Here is a 23,211-nt window from a genome sequence, read left to right on the forward strand (position 1 = left end):
CTGGGTTCATAGAAACTCCATTAGTCATGATGACTGGGAGAAGTCCTGTCATCAGTAAAGGTACTAATCTCTTTGAGCCTTAGATTTCCATCTGTGAAACTCAGTAGTTGAAACATGATTTCTAACTTTGCGCTAGATCTCAATTTTTTCCCAAAATGGTAGTGTTGCTATAGGATCCAGTTTTCTCCAGTATTCCTCAATGTTTTTGTTAGAACCCAGGCACCTAGTAAAATGAAAAATCCCATTTTTAGTTTTTTAGGAAGATGACAAACTCTATATAGTCCCACACAGTAGGGCCACATTTATTACGCAATCTGTTTTCTGATAACATTTCTTCTGAGTGACATTTGGATCCATGGAGGGGGGTGACTCAGTAAAATACAGAAAGTTGATTAAAATGTGGCTAGGTACTAACTACTCCACAGGTAAGTTCTTCACTGCCCTGCACAGTGAGATGCAAAGCTTTTCTCTTAGTCTGGTGCTAGCTTTTGGAATACTACATTCTTTCTACAACTCTGTAAAATATTGACATACTTAATCACGTAATACATAATTATAATTTGAGTCAAAATAAACTTATTTTTGTTTCATTAAAACATTATGGCTATGAATACCTGTTATACACACTTGTGAGCTGTTTTCAACTGTTTTTAAAATACTGTTCATTTGGTGCTTGCTGTCCTTTGTTTTGGTGGGTTGGTGCTGCCTAGCAGGCACGCAGAGCAGTAAAAATACAGGTCCTGTGCTTGGGCAGTCCTGGGTTTGACATCCAGGTCTGTTGTAAGTTTTTCGACTTTAGATAAATTGTGTTACCTTACTGTCTTCCTTTTTAAGGAGACACCTCCTCTCCTGCCCTCCTACATGCTTTGTGTGCATTTTAAAAAATTAATGTTCTCTTTAGTGTGTTGAAATAATGATTTTATCTTAATGCGGTCATGTTCTGTTGATAGATTTGACCTCGCTGTAGGAGGTGGGAATTGACAGTAACCATCATTTGGGGAAGGGTGCCTTTGGTGGCAAGTTTGTGCTGCTTCTTCTGAGGCTGTCTTTGAGGGTACTTCAGGTGTAGGGGGTTAAAGACTGCCCCTGCACTTTGTAGATATATGTATATAATGTTAATGTTGGCTGGGCATGGTGGGTCATGCCTGTAAAACCAGCACTTTGGGAGGCCTAGGTGGGAAGATCACTTGAGGCCAGGAGTTCCAAGTCCAGCTTGAGCAACATAGCAAAACCCCGTCTCTACAAAAAAAAAAAAAAAAAAAAAAAATGAATAAATAGATATGAAAATCAGCCAGGTGTGGTGGTGCATGCCCTATAGTCCTAGCTACTCAGGAGGCCGAGGTGGGTAGATCAACTGAGCCCAGGAGGTCGAGGCTGCAGTGAGCTGTGATTGCGCCACAGCACTCCAGCCTGAGCAACAGAGCAAGACCCTGTCTCAAAAAAAAAAAAAAAAAAAACCTAGTTACTTCTGGTTCACTTTCTTTTCTTACCCCATGGTCTTAAAATATTGTGCATATAGTCACCAGGCGCAGTTGCTCACATCTGTAATTCCAGCACTTTGGGAGGACAAGGTGGGTGGATCACGAGCTCAGGAGTTCAAGAACAGCCTGGCCAAGATGATGAAACCCCGTCTCTACTTCAACAACAACAACAACAACAAAAAAAACACCAACAAAAAAATTAGCCAGGCGTGGTGGCGGGCGCCTGTAATCCCAGCCACTCAGGAGGCTGAAGCAGAGAATTACTTGAACCCGGGAGGCGGAGGTAGCAGTGAGCTGAAGTCATGTCACCGCACTCCAGCCTGGGTGACAGTGCGAGACTCGTCTCAAAAAAAAAAAAATGCATTCTGAGTATTGCATAATTAGGCAAGAGTATACTCACACAAACCTAGATAGTCTAGCCTGCTACATGTCTAGGCTATCTGGTGAAACCCATTGTTTCTAGGCTACAAACCTGTGTAGCATGTTACTATACTGAATACCATGGGCAGTTGTAACACAATGGGAAATATTTGTGTATGTAAACATGTCTAAATATAAAGAAGGTGCAGTAAAAATATGATATTATAATATTACAGGACCACCATGGGATATGCAGTGTGTCATTGAGAAATGTTGTTATGCATTGCATGACTGTATATTATACAGAGTCTTGAAGTGTTTTATAGGCTCGTCTGTATTGTACCCAAGGGATATAAAAGGAAGCATTCTAGGCTCAGTTGTGTCAGAGTGGTTATTGCAACAGTAATTAGGGGAAACAAGCTAAGGAGAAGATGAATTTCTGAGGGGAGTTTATAATCTAAAAATTATCCACACTATTGGCAGAAAAACAGTAAAAATTCTACTTATGGTGTGTTGGGCCTTTTTATTTGAGGTGGGAGTGGATTGGTTGTTAGGGTGGCATGCTCTAGTCTTGGTGGGGAACTATCCCTGAGCCTTTTACCTCTGTTTAAGAAAGATTAATTTCTGCCCAAGAACTTATCTTTTTTTCCCCCTGTAATTCTATTAAAGACTATTGTCAGTTTTTTGGCAAAGCACCCTAATAAAAGCCCTAGGACTTCTGCAGTGGTTTAAAAATTAGTAGTCCAGCAGCAGGTTATTGTCTTACCCAAAGATGGATGCAACCTCATCCTTGCCCTCAAACAGCTCACCGTCTAGAGGAGAAGATAAGTTTTAGTATAAGGTAATGACAGCAATCATTTGTACATGCTGTATCCAAGTCCTTATTTCCTTTTCACATGTCAACACTTCAACCTTCTCTAGATTAATTTATATCTTTATCTCTCCATTGAAAGTGTCCTTATAAAGGACACCAATAATTTCTGGTTGCCACATCAAGTAGAAATCTTAATTCCCAGTGTCATTGAACAATGTTGACCACCCTCTCCTTGGAATTATCTCCTCTGGAATTTTATAGTACTTGTCTTTGCTGGTCTTCCTCTTGTCTTTTAGGTAATTTCTTCTCATTTTCCTTGGTCAATTCCTTTTCTACATAGTTTTTACCTGTAGAAATTCCTCAAGACTTAGTTCCAGTCTGCCACCCTCCTTTCTTTATATTTTCTGCCAAAGAAATCTTAACCATTCTTTCAACTACAGATATAAGATTAATTGGTTTTTTAGGTCTATCTCTGGGCAAGAATACTAGTCTTTAGAGAACTGCTGTTTTTTTATAGTTTTATTGCCTCCGACCATGGTAGGCAAGAGACCAGATGGAAAGGAATGGGCATAATGAGATCCGTGAGTGTGATGGATATATTATTTTTCACTGTGTCATACATGTAAATTGTGGATGTGTATGTAACTGTAGCTTAAGAATTTTTAAACTGATATATTTTTTCTATATATCTGTTATAATTATGACCTATGAATTTTTTTACGTTTAGTAAGGATGAAAATTTATTCAATTGTGTATCTAAATCTCTACTTGTTTAACTTATGACTAATTGTACTTTCTGAAGCTTTTTATTAAACTGAGTTAAAATAACAAAAGAACGTCTTACGACTGACTTTCAGTTAACTTTAAGCACTGGTTTTATTAACTTAAAAATTTCTCTGTATTAATTTGTATACCTTAATAGGCAAAATGAATAGTTGGAAAGAATAATTAGGAGGTTAGTTAATGTTTACCCATAAGTTATCAGGGCTAAATGTTATTTTAAGGGAGTTTTGCCATGATACTGTTGACCTTACAGAGGACTTTGGAAAATGAAAATTACCTTTAAACATTTTCATTAGTTAAGAGTTATTGTCTGCAGTGGAGGTATAGTCTTTTAAACAGAGAAAGAAATCATGAGCTTGTCTGCAGTATATATAGAAGTTAATCAGTTCATTTATAAATTATTCTTCTAACGTCTAGATGCTTATTTTTAGCACCATCAAACTTATGGGGGAACAATTTTACTTTGCATGTCTAGTCCTCATTCTTTATATTATTAAGTCTTCTGCAGTGAAACTTTGGAATTTTACTATTTTATTAAAATTCATATGAAGGCTATATATTAGGACACATTTGCATCACAAATATATGTAATATATTTGTATAATAACAATATCATGTTCAATAATCTGAAATGGTTTTCAAAGGTAAGTCTTGAAAGTATGACTGTTTCTTCTTGGGGTTATATGCTATGAAACGTGACTTAAAGGTGTTTTTTATGTTTGAGAGTTTGTGCTTTTAAGCAAAAGGGAAAAATAAATTTTGTATTAATCATAGATTATGAGTGTACACTATGGGTATATATTCACATGTGCTTGACTGGAACTATTGAAAAATCTTAAGTAATTTGAGCAGTCCTTCCTTAGCTTTTTCTTCTGTTCCCCGTGCATTCTCTTTTTTCCTGCCAATCTGTCTGGCTGGCTTGATTAGGGTGGTGCTGGCTGTCCCGAAACATGAAGTGTGATAGTTGTTGGGCTGCCCTTTTGTTCAGTCATCTCTTTACAACAGCCTGTTCCATGTTTTCAGTTGTCCAAAAAAAAGACTTGGTTGTTTTGGGTTGACAAACATACCTTTCTTTTCTTTTTTTTTTTGAGAAAGGGTCTCACTCTGTCACCTAGACTGGAATGCAGTGGCGCGATCACGACTCACTGCAGCCTTGACATCCGTAGGCTCAGGTGATCCTCCCATCCCAGCCTCATGAGTATCTGAGACTACAGCCGTGCGCCACCATGCCCAGCTAATTTTTTTGTATTTTTTGGAGATGAGGTTTCACCTTGTTGCCCCAGGCTGGATTCGAACTCCTGAACTCAAGTGGTATGCCTGCCCAAGTCTCCCAAAGGGTTGGAAATACAGGCGTGAGCCACCATGCCCTGCAACAGACATATCTTTATTTACATACTAGCTCTATTAGTGATTGCATCCTTTGATTGTTAGCAACTTTGAGAAAATTGTGAGGCCTACATTTGGGCTGAGAAAATAATAATGCCAAGATTTATTAACAGTGTCTGCCAAAGGTGCAGGATGTAGGGAATACCCTTTGCTGGTCTTGTTAGTACTATACCAGAAACCTCAAGAAGGCAGTTTTCAGGTTGGTCACATTTCTGCCATTTGCTTTTTCAAATCAAGTTGGCAAAAATAGCATTATCAAAACAGTGACCTTCTGTAACAGCCTAGTGGGTAAGATCGTGTATAAACTCCAGAGTCAGACTCTTGTGGGTTAGAACCCAGACTTTTGCTAGTGCATCAGCTCTCTGGCTTTAGACAGAGTTCTTTACTCTCCAGTTAGGTTTCTGTATCTATAACGTGGGCATGATAGTAGCAGGGCCTACCCTCACAGGATTGTTGTGAAGATTAAATTAGGTGACACACATAAAGTTCTCCACTCAGTGCTCTCACAGAATAAGCATTCAGTAAATGCTATTCATGCTATTGTTACATTGTTGTTAAGCCAAAAAAAGTATGGTACATCTCTTATTATAGTAGTTATACATTAAAATGGTCTTTTAGCCAGTATTACAGCTGTCATTTCATTTTCTTCCCAGTTTACATTGCTTCCTCTGGGTCTGTTTCTACCCATTCATTTAAAAAATAAATAAAATGAAATATTGAGCATATCTTCTCCAGTTCTCCCCCACGCCCTACTATCAACCTACACGGCTCTAATGCTGCCAGCTGTCTTTTTATGTGTGGTGCAGATTCAGTTCTGACTTCATTTTTTGACTCAGACTAGTGAGGTGTTACTCCACCTGCTAGTTGATGCTCTACTTGGCAGGTGTTCACACCACCATATGCAGCTAGAACTACCTTTACCCTTAGATCTCCTACTCACGTGGAAACTGTAGCTATCACACAAGAAAGAGCGAGGATACACTGGTGCATTTGTGAAAAATCACTAAAATATTTTTTAACATTAAAAATTTTTTTGCATTTTAAAAATTGAGGTATAATTTGCAGACCATAAAATGCACCCATTTTAAGTGTACTAAAGCAGGAGTTTCAGTACATTTTTACAGTCATATATATCTTGTATCTGTTATTCATCTTTCTTTAGGACACATTTCAGTTTTAGAACGATTTTATCACCCCACAGAGTTATCTTGTGTCCATTTTTAGTTAGTTTCCATTTCCATATCCTGACACTGGAAACCTTCAACCTGCTTTCTGTCTTTATAGCTTTACTTTTTCTAGAAATTTCAAATAAATGGAATCATACAATACAGTATATGTTGTATTTGTGTTAGTCTTCTTTCATTTAGCATAATGTTTTTGAGGTTCATTTGTGTTGTTCATATATTGATAATTAATTCCCCTTTATTGAGTGGTATTCCATTGTATGGATGTACAGCATTTAAGAAAATCCCTTGATAAATATTTGTATGGTTTCCAATTTTTGGCTATTGTGGACAATAACTGCTCTGAACATTTCCATTCAGCTCTTTGTATGGACATCTCTTCCCCAAGAGAAATGAAAACATCAGGGATAAAATTGCGTTGTGTAGTGAGAAACTTCCAAACTTTTTTCCCAAATGGCTGTACTATTGCGTTTTCTCCCAGCAGTGGATTTAAAGGGGTTCTGATTTCTTCATATCCTTGTCAACACTTTAGATAATTTTACTGGTTGTGTAGAATATTTCATTGTGGTTTCAATTTCCATTTTCCTAATAAGTAATGATGTTGAGTATTTTTTCATGTACTTTTCCTTATTGTATTTCTCATGGTTAGTTACAAAATATTTTGCCTATTTAAAAATAATTGAATGATTTGTCCTATTATTAAGTTGTAAGAGATCTTTATATATTCTAGATACATGCCCTTTATCAAATAATGTAACTCCTTATGTAATATATTCTAGGTATGTGTTCTTTATCAGATAATTATTTTGCAGATATCCCCAAAATTACCCCTACTCCTTCCCTTGAGACACATTCTTAGAGGGGCTTTGTGAAACTCTCAGGTCAGAACAGTAACAAGATGCTTCTTTATAAAAGAGCTTTTATTACCTGCACTTTTGCTTTAAATGACAACTAGTTTCTCTTAGTAACTTACAAAATAGTTTGTAATTCTGTTTTTAGGGAAGTATTTTATTCCTTTTGTTTAAAATGTTACACCAAGGTATCTGGATGTTTGGAAATTTTAGTATCTTTGTATCTCCTAAACATCTTTCTTTTCTTTCTTTGTCTTTTTTTTTTTTTTTTTTTTTTTAGACAGAGTCTCGCTCTGTCGCCCAGGCTGGAGTGCAGTGGCGCGATCTTGGCTCACTGCAAGCTCCATCTCCTGGGTTCACGCCATTCTCCTGCCTCAGCCTCCTGAGTAGCTGGGACTACAGGCGCCTGCCACCACGCCCAGCTAATTTTTTAGTATTTTAGTAGAGACTAAAATATTAGTCTTTACCATGTTAGCCAGGATGGTCTCGATCTCCTGACCTCGTGATCCTCCCGCCTCAGCCTCCCAAAGTGCTGGGATTACAGGTGTGAGCCACCGAACCTGGCCAACATCTTTCTTTAGCATGGGTGCATTGACACTTTTGCCTCATGTTATAGTAGCTTATTAATAAAAGTTTACTGAATAGTATAGAGCCAACAGTAATCATTTAATCTCATTCCTACTAATATTACAAGTTTCAGCTCACGATTATTGCATAATATGATGTCCTTGAGCAAATTAGTTGTTGGTATAGAATTATAATAGGCTTAAGTAGGCCAGCATAATGAATACATTTATCCCAATAGTGCTAGAAAGAATTGATGACTCCTATTACATAAGTTTATTGCACACTATTCACTGACTGCCACTTGAGTAGAATCCATTCAGTTTATTTACTGTGATAACTTCTTATTTGCATATAGATTCTTTTTGTTTGTTTTTCATGAAGTATCTCTGACTAATACACTAGCTGCATTTCATTATATATGATGAGCTCAAAACTGGCCAGGTCTTGGTAAAAATCAAAATGCTATCTTTTTCCGTTTCTCTCCCCTGTAGACCTCTTAGATTATGAAATCAGATGTTTCTAGTGTCCAAGAAAAATAGTAATTTTAATATTAAATTGATGTTAACTTGTTTGTGCTATTGGATTCTATTTACTGTTTTAATGAGTAAAGGGCTCTTAAAGGAATTAGTAGTGCTTTAAGTTTTGATAATCCAAATTGTAAATTCTTACTGATGGATGTCATCTGAAGGAAGAAAAATCTAGTAGCTTAGTTGTAAAAACATTCCTTGGAGCTGATTAAATCTAGTAGTGTTTAATGTTTCTTTAAAAATTATTCTTAAAAAGAGATACATTTTCAGTATCATTACTAGTAGCAATCAAGCCACTTTTCTTGAGTCCATAAAATACACAAAAGCAGTAAATATTAATATACATAAAATGCCTTAAGCACATACCCTTGTTTTCATATTCCTCATTTTGTTTCTTGGGAACAAACTTAATTGGTGCAGTGGAAGAATCAGACAAAAAGCTGCAGGCTCATTTACAGTGAAGCACTTTGTTCGCAAAGACACAGAATCTGAAGAAACTTTGCAAACAGTTGCCCTCATTATTGAAAATATTCAGTTCTTCCTTTTCTTTTTCCTCTTTTCTCTTGCAAATTATCTTGGTTATTATAACATGATTTTTACTGCCAAAAAGGCTTTCCTTGGCTGGGCATGGTGGTTCACGCCTGTAATCCTGGCATTTCGGGAGGCCAAGGCAGGAAGGTCACTTGAGGCTGGGAGTTCGAGACCAGCCCAGGCAACTTAGCAAGACCCTACCACTACAAAAAATAAAAATTTAGCTGGGTGTGGTGGCATATGCCTGTAGTCCTAGCTACTTGGGAGGTCGGGGTGGGAGGATCACTTGATCCCAGGAGTTTGAGGTTGCAGTGAGCTGTGATAGTGCCACTGCATTCCAGCCTGGGTCACAGAACAAAACTTTTGTCTCTGAAGGGGGAAAAAAAGATATTTCTTGAGATAACAAATTATTTAGTCATTCAGGCCTTTTGGTTCCATATAGGTAAACTGTAAATCATGGTAAATTAAGATTAGTATGTGAACTTTATTTATTTATTCAGCACACATTTTCTGCCTGTTACAGTGTGCTGGGCATGGCCCTAGGAATGCAGTGTGGGAGTAGGTCACTAGGGCCTCCTGCTTTTACTCAGCTTTTTGTCTCATAGGGAAGGCTGGTGGTTAGACAAGCAGTTAAAGTATAAGGCCGGCAACTGAGAAGTTGTAGGCACTTCATAATTCACAATGAATTGTAGCCTTATATATTTTACATTATCTTGTACAAATAAAAGTAATGCAGCAAGTCTACTTCTTGATTTACCATGCAATTTAATAAGAGATGTTATTAATGAATATTACTTGTGTATTGATGGCAATTAACAAGTATTACTTGAAAATCAGTTATAAAAATCACATCTGCTCTAAGGAATCCAACAGGATTCTGCAGATTTTATTCATGTTTATTTGTTTGTTTATATTACAGATTTCTCTTGGATTTGGCTACACACTTATAGATCTTCTGCACTGTTTACAGGCACAGGTGAGTTAATGTTGAGTTCTTCATATTGGATATTTTGATATTTAATTAAAATATTTTAAAATTCTATATGTAGTTTAGGAAAGTAATATGCAAATAAGATGATTATAAATAAAAACAATAAACTGTATGTTTGTCTGTATTTCATTTTTATTATGAAAGTTCCTTACAAATGTATTGGAAATAACATTTAAAGGTAAAATGCTCATATCTGTTTATCAGTGGTTACTATATCTATTTGGGATGACTTTACATTATACCTATTGAATGAGTTGATTACAATTTATTCTAATTTCATAGCTTGACATAATGTTTATATTTATTTTTATGTGTAAAAATTTGAGTGGTAGTATTTCTCATTTCTTAGCAAACTAGCATAAAAGAGGAGAAAAGGAAAGTTACTACAGATTTTAGCAGCAAATCTCACTTACAGGGGTAGATATTATAAAATGCAATGAGCCAAACTTTCTTGTCCAACCTGTGTAAAATAGCTTCTCAAGCACTCCATATCTCACAGCTGTAATTGATTTTTATCATAATATTTACGATCATGTGATATAATTTTATTTATTCTTTACAACTTTCCCTACTAGCTTCGTGAACATCAGGGACCATTTCTATCTTGTTCAGAACAGCATCCCTAAACCTTAGGATGGTGCCTGGTATACAGTAAAGACTAAATAAACATTTGTTAAAGTAATTATTGGGTAATAAACATTAAGAATATATTCATATTCAGAGACATTGAACTTTGGTAACACAAATAGAAATAGTTTCTTAAGCTTATTTCGTTTTTTCTTTTTGAGATGGAATCTCGCTCTTTCACCCAGGCTGGAGTGCAGTGGTGCAGTCTTCGCTCACTGCAACCTCCGCCTCGTGGGTTCAAGCGATTCTCCTGCCTCAGTCTCATGAGTAGCTGGGATTACAGGTGCCCACCACTATGCACCACTGATTTTTTTTGTATTTTTAATAGAGACGAGGTTTCACCATGTTGGCCAGGCTGGTCTTGAGCGCCTGACCTCAAGTGATCTGCCTGCCTCAGCCTCCCAAAGTGCTTGGATTATAGGCATGAGCCACCACGCCCAGACTCTTAAGCTTATTTCTAGATATGAAGTTAATTTATACCATGAACTTAAGGTATATAGCTCTTGAATGTTATGAAAAATTAGCTGTATTAGATACTTTGTATATCCAAATATGCTTAATCAGGGTAGAATTAAGAAGATAACTCTTCCAATTCCACATTTATTTTGTCAGTGTCCCAGAAGGTTCTTACAGCCAAGTAAAGAACAAACCCGAAGGAAGCGTGGCAGCTTCTTGTCTCCATACTGGATCATATTAACATATTAGATATGTTTTGTGGTATATTTATAGAGAGCAAAGTAGATTTGAAAGTTGTCCAGTTTATAGCTCTGCAAACCAAATAAATTAATATTTTCCCACTACCTGCCACTCGATACAAAATGTAACTTACTTCATTTTTTGTTTCTAGATTGGGGAAATGTTTTGGTCATTTTCCTGCCCTATATATTGATGTGTTTGAACTCATTATCAAAGGTAGTGGTAGGCATAATTTTATAAGTGGACTACTTAATTCATTTCCTTGTGTCCATGCCAGTTTTCTTTGTGTTTCAAGATGTCAGTTGTTACTGGGTTCTTGTCTCGTTTTGTTTTTTTGTTCTTTCTTACCTTTTCCAGACATTTGCTTCTCCTTCTGCCATCAGAATTTTTCATTTATAGAAGGAATTAAGTCTGACCTTTAAGAACTATTGAAAGTAAAATTTTAGGAACTGTACAGCTGTTTCTGATTCACATCTATTTTACAAGTGCAATTTGCAGAGATTCCACTGATAATACTAATAACAACTATTATTTATTGCTCTTTTACTGTATGCTAGGCATTATGTAAGTGCCTTTTGGTTGTCTTCAAAATAACAGATAAGGAAGTTGAAGCTCAGAGAGCTTAAATGACTTTTCCAAGGTCATATCAAGTTAGAGGCAGTTTGCCACTCCAAAGACCTTGACCTTAACCACTGAGCTCCATTTTCTGCCTAAATACCCCCGAGTACAAGAATATTTGTGACAATAACTGTAGTTCATGAAAATAATCATGTTCATATTTGAAGACTTCAAAATTAATTTAAAAACCAAAGATTATTTCACTTATATTTCATTAGGAGACCTTAACTTGTAACTCTTATTCCAAACTAAAACATGACGACTCATTTGAAATGTAATGACAACCTAAACTATTTAAGTTCCACTCTGAGACTTTGATTTTATACTCACAAATTATGGGTAGGGGCATGGGGGACAGCTATTCACATTCCTTTTTCTGTTGTAAACATGATGTGCTATTAGTATGAATCAACATTCTTTCTCCCATGCAATATTAGAAATTTTAGATTGTAAGTGGCATCTGTGGTTCATTGGATAAATCACTTTTTTTGCAAAGAATAGATTGTTTGAAATATAGTGACTGTAGAATTACTTAGAACCTTTATCTTGAAAAGTTTGATAATTTATATCTCTGGGAAAAATACCTTAACTATTGAAGAAATGAAGTTTAGTATAGCCTTACAGTATATCAGGAGTTGGTTCAGATAGAACTTTAGCTTCTCTTACTTAGTTTATTTTCAAAGCTGAGTAGAACATACTATGTAAAAATACAATTTTTATATTTTGGGTCTTAAATTTATAAAGTGGACAAAATGTTCTGAAGGACAACTTTGTTGAATACACGTATTTAGATACTGATTTGAAAACACAATTATTTATATACTTCCTTAGACTTTCCAAAAGAGTTGTATCTATGAGTGTAAATGCAAATTCCAGATTTGAGTATATGAAAAATGGAATTCTGTAGTTTGAGTTAAAAAGACAAAACTTATTGAACAGACTGAACTATGATTTTTAGTGTACAGCTAGGTTAGTATTTCCATTCTAGTCTCACGTTTTAAGCATTTTTAAAGTTAGCCCATAAAATTTACTTGGCATTGATAATCACAACAGGAGCAAGAGTTAAATAAATCCATTTGGCAATATAGCTTTGAAATGTAATTTTCCTTTCAATATGGAAGGTTGGACTCACTGTGGATTTATATAGACCTTGGATTTATTTATAAGTTTTCTCTGTTGGAAGATTTGGGGTGGGCGGATAGGGTGAGGATGGGTTGGTGAATTGTTCACACATGCTAAGTACAGCCCATCTCTTAAATACCAACATGAGGGAGAAGTTCTCCACTGTACAATGAAACACAATATATACTTCATGTAGTACCAGTTTGCTTTGTTGTTGTGTACTAAGTGCTATATACTAAAAATTAAGCATATCAAGGCCTAAGAGAAACTTTGACCATATTGGATATGACATGGTTGAAATACATTTCAAATGAGTATTTGTTGGAGTTTTTAATCCCTCCTTTGTTCATAGATGTGAGAAGATTTGTGATTAGATGTCTGCTTTAACTGGATGTATATATATCTATGAAGATGGGCACTTTGATTTGAGGTACTGATATCAGGCTTTGGGCACTATCTGCGGAAAATCAGTATTAATCTAAACTAAAATTGAGAATACTGAAATATCTATCTTTTGCTTTAGACAAAATCTGCCCATATTTATTTATATCACTATTTTTGTGGTATTTTCTGCAAATGTCAGCATGGTAGGCACTGATCTGTAGAATTAAAAAAAAAAAATTAACAGTTGACAAAATGCCCTCAGTCATTTGACTATTCAGAGTAGAATCACAATCCTGGTCTCACAGGACAGATTCCTCTGCACTTAATACACAGAACGGACTACTGAACTCAGGATGGTGTAGGCTCACGTTGAAATGAACTTCTGTTGGGTGTTGTTGACACAAAGCCAGCAGTTGGAAACTGTTTGTCTGACAGGCCAGTTTACTCTTTTCTTCTTGTTTTCTTCCTTTTCTGTGCATATATTAGTGTGAACCAATTAGCTTAGTTTTCCTTGCTAAACTAAATTCATTCAGCACCATTAGCTCTCTTTTCTCTCTTCCTGACTTCCTTTTACCCTTAGGCCATCCCTAGCCTATGCTAAGTGCTATAGGAAATACAAAGAATGGTTACCAAAAATTATTAAATTGGAAAAGGATTATCTATCTATGCAGGTTTAACTCCATGTTTCCTTGTTCGATGTTTTTACATTGCGTTTAGGTTTTCTCATTCTTTTTTCTGAGACGGAGTCTCTCTCTGTTGCCCAGGCTGGAGTGCAGTGGCAAGATCACAGCTCACTGCAGCCTCCACCTCCTGGGTTCAGGCAATTCTCCTGCCTCAGGGCCGGGTGCGGTGTCTCATGCCTGTAATCCCAGCTCTTTGGGAGGCCGAGGCGGCGGATCACGAGGTCAAGAGATCAGGACCATCCTGAACAACATGGTGAAACCCTGTCTCTACTAGAAATACAAAAATTAGCTGGGCGTGGTGGCACATGCCTGTAGTCCCAGCTACTTGGGAGGCTGAGGCAGGAGAATCACTTGAACCCAGGAGGTAGAGGTTGCAGTGAGCCGGGATCACGCCACTGCCCTACAACCTGGCCACTGCACTCCATCTTGGCGACAGAGCAAGACTCCCTCTCAAAAACAAACAAACAAAAAACAGGGCATTGATTTCTGAATGATATGTCTCCCTATTCAAAGTCTTAATCTGTCCATGTGATAGAGGTTAAGGCAATAGCAACAACAACAAAATGCTACCATTAGTAAATGTTTTGTTTATTATATAGAGTTAACAGAGCTTTCAGAGTGTGCTCTTAGGAAGGCACACCCCTCTTGAGGTAGGTGTGTCTTGCTTAGTGATGTTGAATGAATCACAGTCCAAGCAGTCTTCATTCTGCATGGTGGCATTGCTGTCTTCATGTGGACAGACAAGTAGAATGATGTTAGAAATCATATATTTAGAATTATAGACAGTAATTTTTTTTTTCAAAATGCACAAAGATGTTGTTTCTTGGAGTATAAGAGAATTGAGTTTTAGCTTAGAGCCACTTTACTGTGAGAGCAACTTTTTTTAAATTGAAAATTTCTAAGTGTGACCTCTGTTGGCATAGCTGATATTCTTTGAAAGTAATTAAAATGAAAACTATTGCCAGTCTATGTCTTATGTAAATCTTTTGAGTTAGCATGTTTTGAAGAGGTATGACTGGTGTCAGAATATTCTGAGAAAGTTAGGGTGGGCCATGATTTCTCAGCTATGCTTTCTGTACTGGAAAACAGGAGAGATTTATGCATAGGAGTGGGATAAGTGGTTTAATAGATTGTTAATAAAATGCATATTCTGTTTGTTGTTTTTGTTGTTGGTCCTTAGAGTTCAATTCAAACTTGTATATTCCACTTATCTGGATGGTAGAGTTGTTAGCTTCAGGGAGAAGGTCTGTGACAAGTAGAATTTCACATAAATGCCACCACAGTAACTTTTGAAATACTTCACATTAGATTTGGGTCAGTTAGGATTTTTAGCTAGGCTGTTCACTTTCACTTTGGAAGGCAAATGCCAGATGTATGTTATTTTCTAGGCAGGTGCTGAATTTGAGTCAGCTAACTTTGCCAGAATCCCCTTAAACATAAAATAGCAAGTAAAGTCAGACTCTTTCCATTAAACACCTTATAGTTGTGTTTTGTTTGTTTTTTTTTTTTTTGGAAGCTGAAATTCATATATGTTATTTTGAACCATTTATAACATCTAGATACAAGGGTCTAAATTAAGCATTTATTTATAAAATTATCCATATCCATGCAATTAAGTTTTTTCTATTTTACTGTGATTCTTTAGCATTAGGATATAGGTATTTCTATTTATTTTGACTGGTATTGCTAGCTTGAGACTCAGTATAATGGGAGAGAACCAGAGAAATTAACGGTAAGCTTTGCAAATTGTGATTTTTATCTTAATTCCATGCATTAGGCTGTCTAAGCCTTGTTTGCTGTTTCATGAATGATTCATGGATGTCTATAATCAATGGAAATGTGTTTTTTGGCCTAGGCACCGTTACATTTTGCCTTCTCATCTACAAAGGGTAAAGAGAGAGTAAGAAGTATGTGTAGGGTAGCATGTAGCTGAGCACAGTGGCATGTGCTGTAATCCCAGCTGCTCAGGAGCCTTGAAGCAGGAGGATTGCTTGAACCCAGGAGTTGGAGGCTGTAGCGTGTCCTGATTACCTGTGAGTAGCTACTGCACCCCAGCTTGGGCAACACAGCAAGATCCAGTCTCTTAAGAAAAAAAAAAAAAAAAAGATGTACGTAGCACTTAATAACGGCCAAGTAGGGAGTCAGCAGTTTAAATCAATGTAGTCCAATTTTGGAGGATCTCTTAACTGCCTGCTTCCATGCAAGGTTGCTTTTGTGGTGCCATTGTGTATAGAATTGTTTGTTTTCACTACTTTTTAGAAAGTAGAATTAAGGACTTCCTTTTTTTAAACCAACAGTTTTGGCCTTTTTGGTGCCAGTTACATAAATTTCACAAGCAGAAGTCACACATTAGTGTCAACCTAATGGTCTGGAAATTTGTTAACTATCAGTATGACAAAACCCTAGCACGGTTTTATCATGTTTCCCTGAGAAGTGAAAAGAACTGGGAAAGCAAGCATATGATCGGCCAGAGTTTCAGTGGAAGGATGAATGGGGAAATTTTTAAGACACCTACCAGTGTTGTATATGAGTACTGAGACTTCTAAAAATCTCTACCTAGACTATAAAAGACTATCTTTAAAAGGAACAGCTGTGTCATAATTATTGAATTGGTGGCTTATTCTAGCGTATAGAGAGTAGTGGCCAGTGAAAACAGTTGATCTCTCAGCTTTTCAATTCTTTGTCATTAAAAAGGCTATTTGATCTAGATTATTAATTCTTCCTTTTAAGTGGCAGTTTTATTACAGTCCAGAAAACACTTCTGTTTCCTGGGTTATAAGACAGAGTATAAAAATAGAAAATAGTTTTGAACTCATGTGTTTTGAAGACTGTATCATGATTACTTATGCTATTATATTTGAATAGAATAGAAATGTACAATTCTTTGACTTAAACATCTGTTGGACAAATTAGTTTGGTTTGATGAATCTTATTAGCATACAACAGTAGATTTTGTTTTATTAACCGAGTAGAATTTAGATTTTTTTTTGTAACTAGATACTTTGGGACAGTTAAATTTTTTCTCTAATACAGAGGTTAGATGTTTAATTGTTGCTGCTGCTTCAAAATGTTCACAAAATTTCATAAAATATTTATTGTCTGACACATAAACTGTTTGCACTTGTGCACTAACATATTACATATCAAAGTCAGGTTCAAACTTTCTCTTTAAAGTGTCTTTTGGAAATAGGAAATGATAGCCTTTTGTAAAATATTGCTGTTATCTTTTAAATGTATTTTTAACATATCCTAAATGCAAAAGCATATGCTTTAAACCATAATGTGTGTGCCCTGTGTTTATCTATTTCCAATATTCTAATTTATTTCCTCCTCTTTTTTTTTTTTTTTTGAGACAGGGTTTCTCTCTGTTGCCCAGACTGGAGTGCAGTGGTGCAGTCTCTGCTCGCTGCAACCTCTGTCTTCTGGGTTCAAGCGATTCTTCTGCCTCAGTCTCCCTGAGTAGCTGTGACTACAGGTGTGCTGCACCACCATACCAGCTAATTTTTTTTTTTTTTTTTTGTATTTTCAGTAGAGATGAGTTTCGCCATGTTGGCCAGGCTGGTCTTGAACTCCTGACCTCGGGATCCGCCCGCCTCGGCTTCCCAAAGTGCCCTGCGATTACAGGCATGAGCCACACACTGGCCTATTTCCTCCATATTTTTAAAATGAAAAAAAAAAAAAAAAAAAAAAACCCTCTTTCACATCATAGTGAATAAAAAATTCTTGGAACTGAAAGATCATTTAGAATAGCTAGCATGCCTATTGTGCTTATCATGTGCCAGGTAGTGTTCTAAGACTTTCTCATAGTAATTCACATAATCCTCAAACCTATGATGTAGCTGCTATTATGATCCTATTTTAAAGATGGGAAGAAAAAGGCACTGAGAAGTTAAATGACTTGTGCAGTGATTTGCTCCTAATTTAATTAGCCAGTTAGAGGCCAAATTGGAAATCCAACCCAATCTGGCATTTGCAGTTTTTGGCTTGTGAAACTTGGTTCTCTTAAAACAAACAAGCAAAAGACCAAGAAAGCCAAAAAAGAATTAACTAGTAATTTTCAAAATAAAGTTTCAAGCTGACTTTGTCATTATAGGTAAGGCTATGACAAGGCTTAATGCTGTGTATGCCATTTTCTCGATAGTGAGGGTCTGCAGGCTCATATCATTGTGGCTACTAGCTACTAAAGTCCATGAAGTCGATAAATTGCCTATTATATCAGACATGATAATCTGCCATTAATTAATAAAAGAAAATGCAGATCACAGAAATGATACTATGCTGTTTGTTGGCTTCAAATGAAGTTACACAGATAATGCTTTCAACAGGATGTGTGTTTAGCTTTTCTATTGACATAGTTATTTTGTTTTGAAAGACGGAAAAGGGGGCCCAGCCCCACTCTCTTTGATTCCTCTCTTTATAAAGAACTTCACAAGTTTTACTCAATAAAAAAATTCTTAAAAAGTAATTTACAATTCCCATAATCAGAAACCTATATAGGACCTTTTTACGCAAAGTGAAGAAAATTTTCAATTCAAAAGCAAATTTCAGCTTTTATTTAGAAAAGAGTACATTCTTTTGTTCCAGCAGTGAAAAAAAAATTTTTTAAAAAGAGAAAATACTACATTCTAAGAGTGACTAGCAAATCCTTTCAATTACTTTAAAAAACTTAATTAATTAATTGATATATATTTTTTTGAGACAGGATCTTACTCTTTCACCCAGGCTGGAGTGCAGTGGTACAATCACAGCTCACTGCAGCCTCGACCTCCCAAGCTAGATTGATCCTCCTGCCTCAGTGTCCTGATTAGCTGAGATTACAGGTGTATGCCACCACATCCAGCTAATTTTTGTATTTTTTTGTAGAGACAGGATTTCACCATGTTGGCCAGGCTGGTCTGTAACTCCTGGTGTCAAGTGATCGGCCCACCTCTGCCTCACTAACTGCTGGGTTTACAAGCGTGAGCCACCACACGTGGCCAAAAAACCCTTAATTTATACTGGACGGTTTTTGTTTCATTTTCACTATATGTCAGATTATCATACCTTAACAGACGTGGCCTTTATATTTTATAAAATGTTTAAAAAAAATAGTACATCCTTTCTCTCAGATTTCCCCAGGTTTTGTTTTGTTTTAAATATATATAGGGGAAATTATAGCTGCTCTTTATAATCAGTACGCAGGCTTTTTGGTTGCTTATGAGTATCTGTGATATAATTAACAGTATTTACCATGAACACAAAAAGAGATTTTAATTGCTTACTACCTAGAATTTACTTTATTCACAACTGCTGTTTTCTTTTTCTCTTGTCTTTGAAAGCAGTTTCTAAGCATATATAATACAGTTATAATTTAATTAATACTGTGAAATATGTTTTTAGTGTTTGAGCAATTCATGCTGTTTCTTAAATCACTGGTGAAATTCACCTTTAAAATTTTAACTTTGAGTATTTTATTGTAACTCACAGTTAAGTCTCTTGAAAAGTTTGTTTCATTTACTTTCTAGCAAGGGTTTGACCACATCTTTTTAAAACAGAGATGGAAATATATATATATATATATATATATATATTTCCTTTTCCTTTTTCTTTTTCTTGATCTGTCACCAGACTGGAGTGCAGTGGCACCATCACTGCAACCTTGAACTCCTGAGCAGAGGTGATCCTCCTCCCTCAAGTCTATTGAGTATCTACGACTACAGGGTTGTACCAATATGCCCAGCTAATTTTTTTTATTTTTTTGTAGAGACAGGTCTTGTTATGTTGCCCAGGCTGACCTTGAACTCCTGGGCTCAAGTGATCCTCCCACCTCAGCCTCCCAAAGCACTGAGATTACAGGCATGAGCCACTGTACCCAGCCTGGAAATATTTTTTATACATTAGAATATAAAGAGGTGCAAATTTGAGAAGGAAACTTTTCTTGCATACCTACATTCTACTAGTCATAATATGTGTTTTATTTCATCAAATTCTTACTACTAGCTTGGGAGAGAGAACTTACCCCATTTTATAGCTGAAAACACTAAGGTACAGAGAGATGAATTAAGTCATATTGTTAGGTCTCCACATATTGCCAAATGTGCCTTAGGGGTCAGATCACCTCTGGTTGAGAACCACTGAGATATATCAATTGGATTGAAAATTGACTGTAAATATAATATACAGTCACTTGCCAATATATTCTTATCAGTCTTTTCTTATTCTCTGATCCTTTTTTAATGTAGCCATTACATATACAATTGCGGCAAAATATATATGTTTAAATTTTTGTCTTGAAAAAATGTGGAGGCAAATTGTCTTTTAAAAATGTGTAGGTTATTTTAAGTTATAAAGAACTCTATTAGCCTATACTAGATACTTACAGTTTTTATTAATCATCTTAAATAATGAAAATGTTTTTCTAAAATCTTTCGTATGTGGACGGATTACTCTCCACAAAAAATATTGTAACAAATTGCTAAACCATTTTGTGGAATGATGGCACGGCCAGACTATTATAATGCAGCAGAATGCTGTGGAATCCAAAAGTCATTTCCCCGTAGTAACTCCAGTTCAAATGAACAGCAAGTATTTATGCAAATTCTAGAATTTGAACCTGAAACTATATATTTCCAAAAATCTCTTTCTGGTATGACATAGAGCCTTCTCTAGTGATACAAATGGAACTTCTTGATTACATGAAAGCCCTGATTTGTTTTTCATTCCCCATCCAACCGCTAGCATTTTTCAATTTAGTCTATACTCATTTCTGGAGCAATGGTAGTACATGCAGTAAAGTAAGCATGTTTTAGGTATACAGAAGCAATATATATAGTCCTGCCCACATCTTACAGTGTAGTAAGAGAAATGACAAACATTAAGTTACATGAATGGGATTCCAAAGCAGTTTATCAACAAATGTACAATAATGTAGTAGGCATACAGTGCAGGAAGGGCAGTGGGCACTGTGCCCATGGCTGTCTGTCTCTCAGTGTTCTTGGCCATGTGCGTATCTTGCTATGAAGGCTACAACCTGCCATCTATTTTGGATCATCACAACAGGAGTAGTTAGAAGTGAAACACAGAAATAAGGGGAATCTTGGTTAATGGGACCCAAGTGCTGAAAGGTAGGAAAATGACTCTTGGTTATAATTTCAGCTGAAGTATGTGGGCACTTAATGGTGGATGCTGTGTTCTAAACCTTGTTCAACTAGATAGTAAATTTATCTGCTAAATGATAGGAACTCATAACACTTGGATATATACAGGACTCTAAGTAAATTCTTGTTGATTTTTAATTTTCTCACTAGAACCTAATAAATTGTATCTGGTATATTTTCTATTTGAAGAATACCTCTAGTTGAAGAAGTATAAAACATGGTTAAGCATGAGGCTCTCAAAAGCTATCATGAATATAAGGATATTATAAGACCGTGTCCTTTTTATAGGTAGTCACTTGTAGCTACATCAGATGGAAAGTGTAGAGCAGGTCTGGTTTTATCCAGCATATAATGTAAAGCCTACCTTGAGGGTCCTTTATTCTTGATACCAACTTGAGTCTAATCTTTTCTCCCTGTATAGATTCTACTTCCCTGCTTCCTGGGCCATCTGTTCTTTTTCTAGTATGTGGTTTTGTTGTGTTGAGATAATTCTCTCTCCTTCTCCCCTCTCTCTTCTCCCCTCTCCCCTCTCCCCTCTCTCCTCTCTCCTCTCTCCATATTATGCCTTAAAAGTCTTCATTTATGCTGCCAGAGGGTAGAGGCAAGGCTTCTTTCCTAACAATCTCATGATATGTTGAAATCCCCTTCAGTAATACACATTGTCTTCCACACTCACCATACACACAGACACACACACACACACGCACGCATGCACATATGTTCTCCCTCATATGTATATACCATCCCTTAAGAACGGATGATCATTAAGTTAGCCACAGATTATCTGAAGGTATCTGATAGGCAGTTTGGTAACAAAGGGTGATGCGAGAAGGTGGCTGAGAGGGTTAAGGTCCCTCCCTATTAATAGTCCTCCCTTTCCAGCTTTCTAGGAACAAATGAGTATCATGAGAGCTAAAGACCTTCAGAAAGTGAGGATCAACAACTACAAAATTTATTTTCTGGGACGTTGCTCTCTTGAAAATCACTGAGTATTTCTACTAATTTTCTTTTAGTACATGTTTTCTTTGTGACTACTTCCTTGCCTCCATCTACTTCCACCCTGTCAGGCCTCCTTTTAGAGGGAGAATAGGAGTGAAAGAGAAACAGGAGGACGTTTATTTTTCAAATTTGCATCCAAGGAGGGCTTCACAAAAATTCTCACTTGAAAGCACCGTCTAGAGATTCTGAGGATGAGAATATAAAAAGAGTTATAAAAGTGGTGAATCATGTCTCCTGTAGACCCCAGCAGATGATCATTTGTGTTTTTCAGCCTCTCTCATTCCATTTCTAGTGCACCTAGCTGTTGTCAAGGGGTGTTGTCATTCTTGGCAGTCATTTAGTAAGGAGGAGAGAAGGCTGTTTCTAACATGGAGGGGAATGTTGCTTATTTATTCAAGAGGAATACTTCTGAACATTGTTATTGCTAAATATATTATTGTAAACCTGGAGAAAAGGGAATGAAAAATCATTCAGTTAGACAAATAAATGTAGATTGAGCATACCATATCTGAAATCTTTCAAAATCCAAAATTTTTGAGCACCAACATGACACTCAAAAGGAAGTGCTCACTGGAACATGCAGGATTTCAGATAGTTGGATTTGGAATGCCAACTGGCAAGTGCAATGCAAATATTCCAAAATCTGAAAAAAATCAGAAATCTGAAACACTTCTGGTCTCTAGCATTTTGGGTAAGGGATACTCATCTTGTATTATTTTGACATATTATCAGAAAATATTGTATAATGGTAGGTAGACAACATGAAGACTTTTAATACCTCTTTACTGATTATTCTACCAGTTACTATAGCAAATAAAAGTTAAGGCTGGGCTCTTTGATCTTTGCGTCTTGCATCAGAAAAAAGTGTAAGTGAACCAAACACGCATAAGAGTCAGTGAGTCGGTAATTCACCCACTTGTTCCCAGGTGGTAGTTGTGAGACCTTGTGCAAACTGTATTTGTTGCCTGGACTCAATACTGAAACCAGTCTGAAAGATTGCTTCTAGAACTCTGTTGTGACCGTACACTTAACTTAAAAACTCATCAATGACCATTTTAAATGCATCATTTGGCATTACAAATACACATCTCCACTTTGAGAGTGAAGGAAAAAAATGATACAGTTTAACTAGTGTCCCTAAGAACAACTAGTCTCACCTATCAATGGCAAAGTTTAAATTCCCCGTTAGTTTTCTGTTTTTTGCCTAGAATATCTATTGGAAGCCTCTCTTCAATTTCGTGGATAAACCAAGAAAGATACCAGTGTTGGCACTGAATTACAGAATGTGTTCACTAGAGGATAAACTAGTAGATCTGAGTTGAGTCAGCATGAACCAGAGTCCTGGGGCCAGCCTCTGTCTGTACTGCATTTTATTCTCAGTGTTTAGCCCTGCTTGTGGGTGGCCTTCTGGATGTTTACTAAAATGAAAATTCAGTTTTTGTGAACAGACATTCATATGTATGCGCACATG

General features: G+C 36.3%; 1 protein-coding gene across 9 annotated transcripts in view; it reads left to right on the forward strand.

Moving 5' to 3' along the window:
- NCOA2 (nuclear receptor coactivator 2) overlaps positions 1-23,211 on the forward strand; it is a 298,535-nt gene that overhangs the window by 101,306 nt on the left and 174,018 nt on the right. For all 9 annotated transcript variants that reach the window (XM_030937509.1, XM_030937516.1, XM_030937513.1 and 6 more), the window contains exon 2: positions 9,404-9,460. The gene's annotated coding sequence lies outside the window, so the exon portion shown is untranslated. The remainder of the gene's footprint in view (positions 1-9,403; positions 9,461-23,211) is intronic.

This window comes from Rhinopithecus roxellana, chromosome 9 (assembly GCF_007565055.1).
Source record: "Rhinopithecus roxellana isolate Shanxi Qingling chromosome 9, ASM756505v1, whole genome shotgun sequence".
In the NCBI taxonomy this organism is placed as follows: domain Eukaryota; kingdom Metazoa; phylum Chordata; class Mammalia; order Primates; family Cercopithecidae; genus Rhinopithecus; species Rhinopithecus roxellana.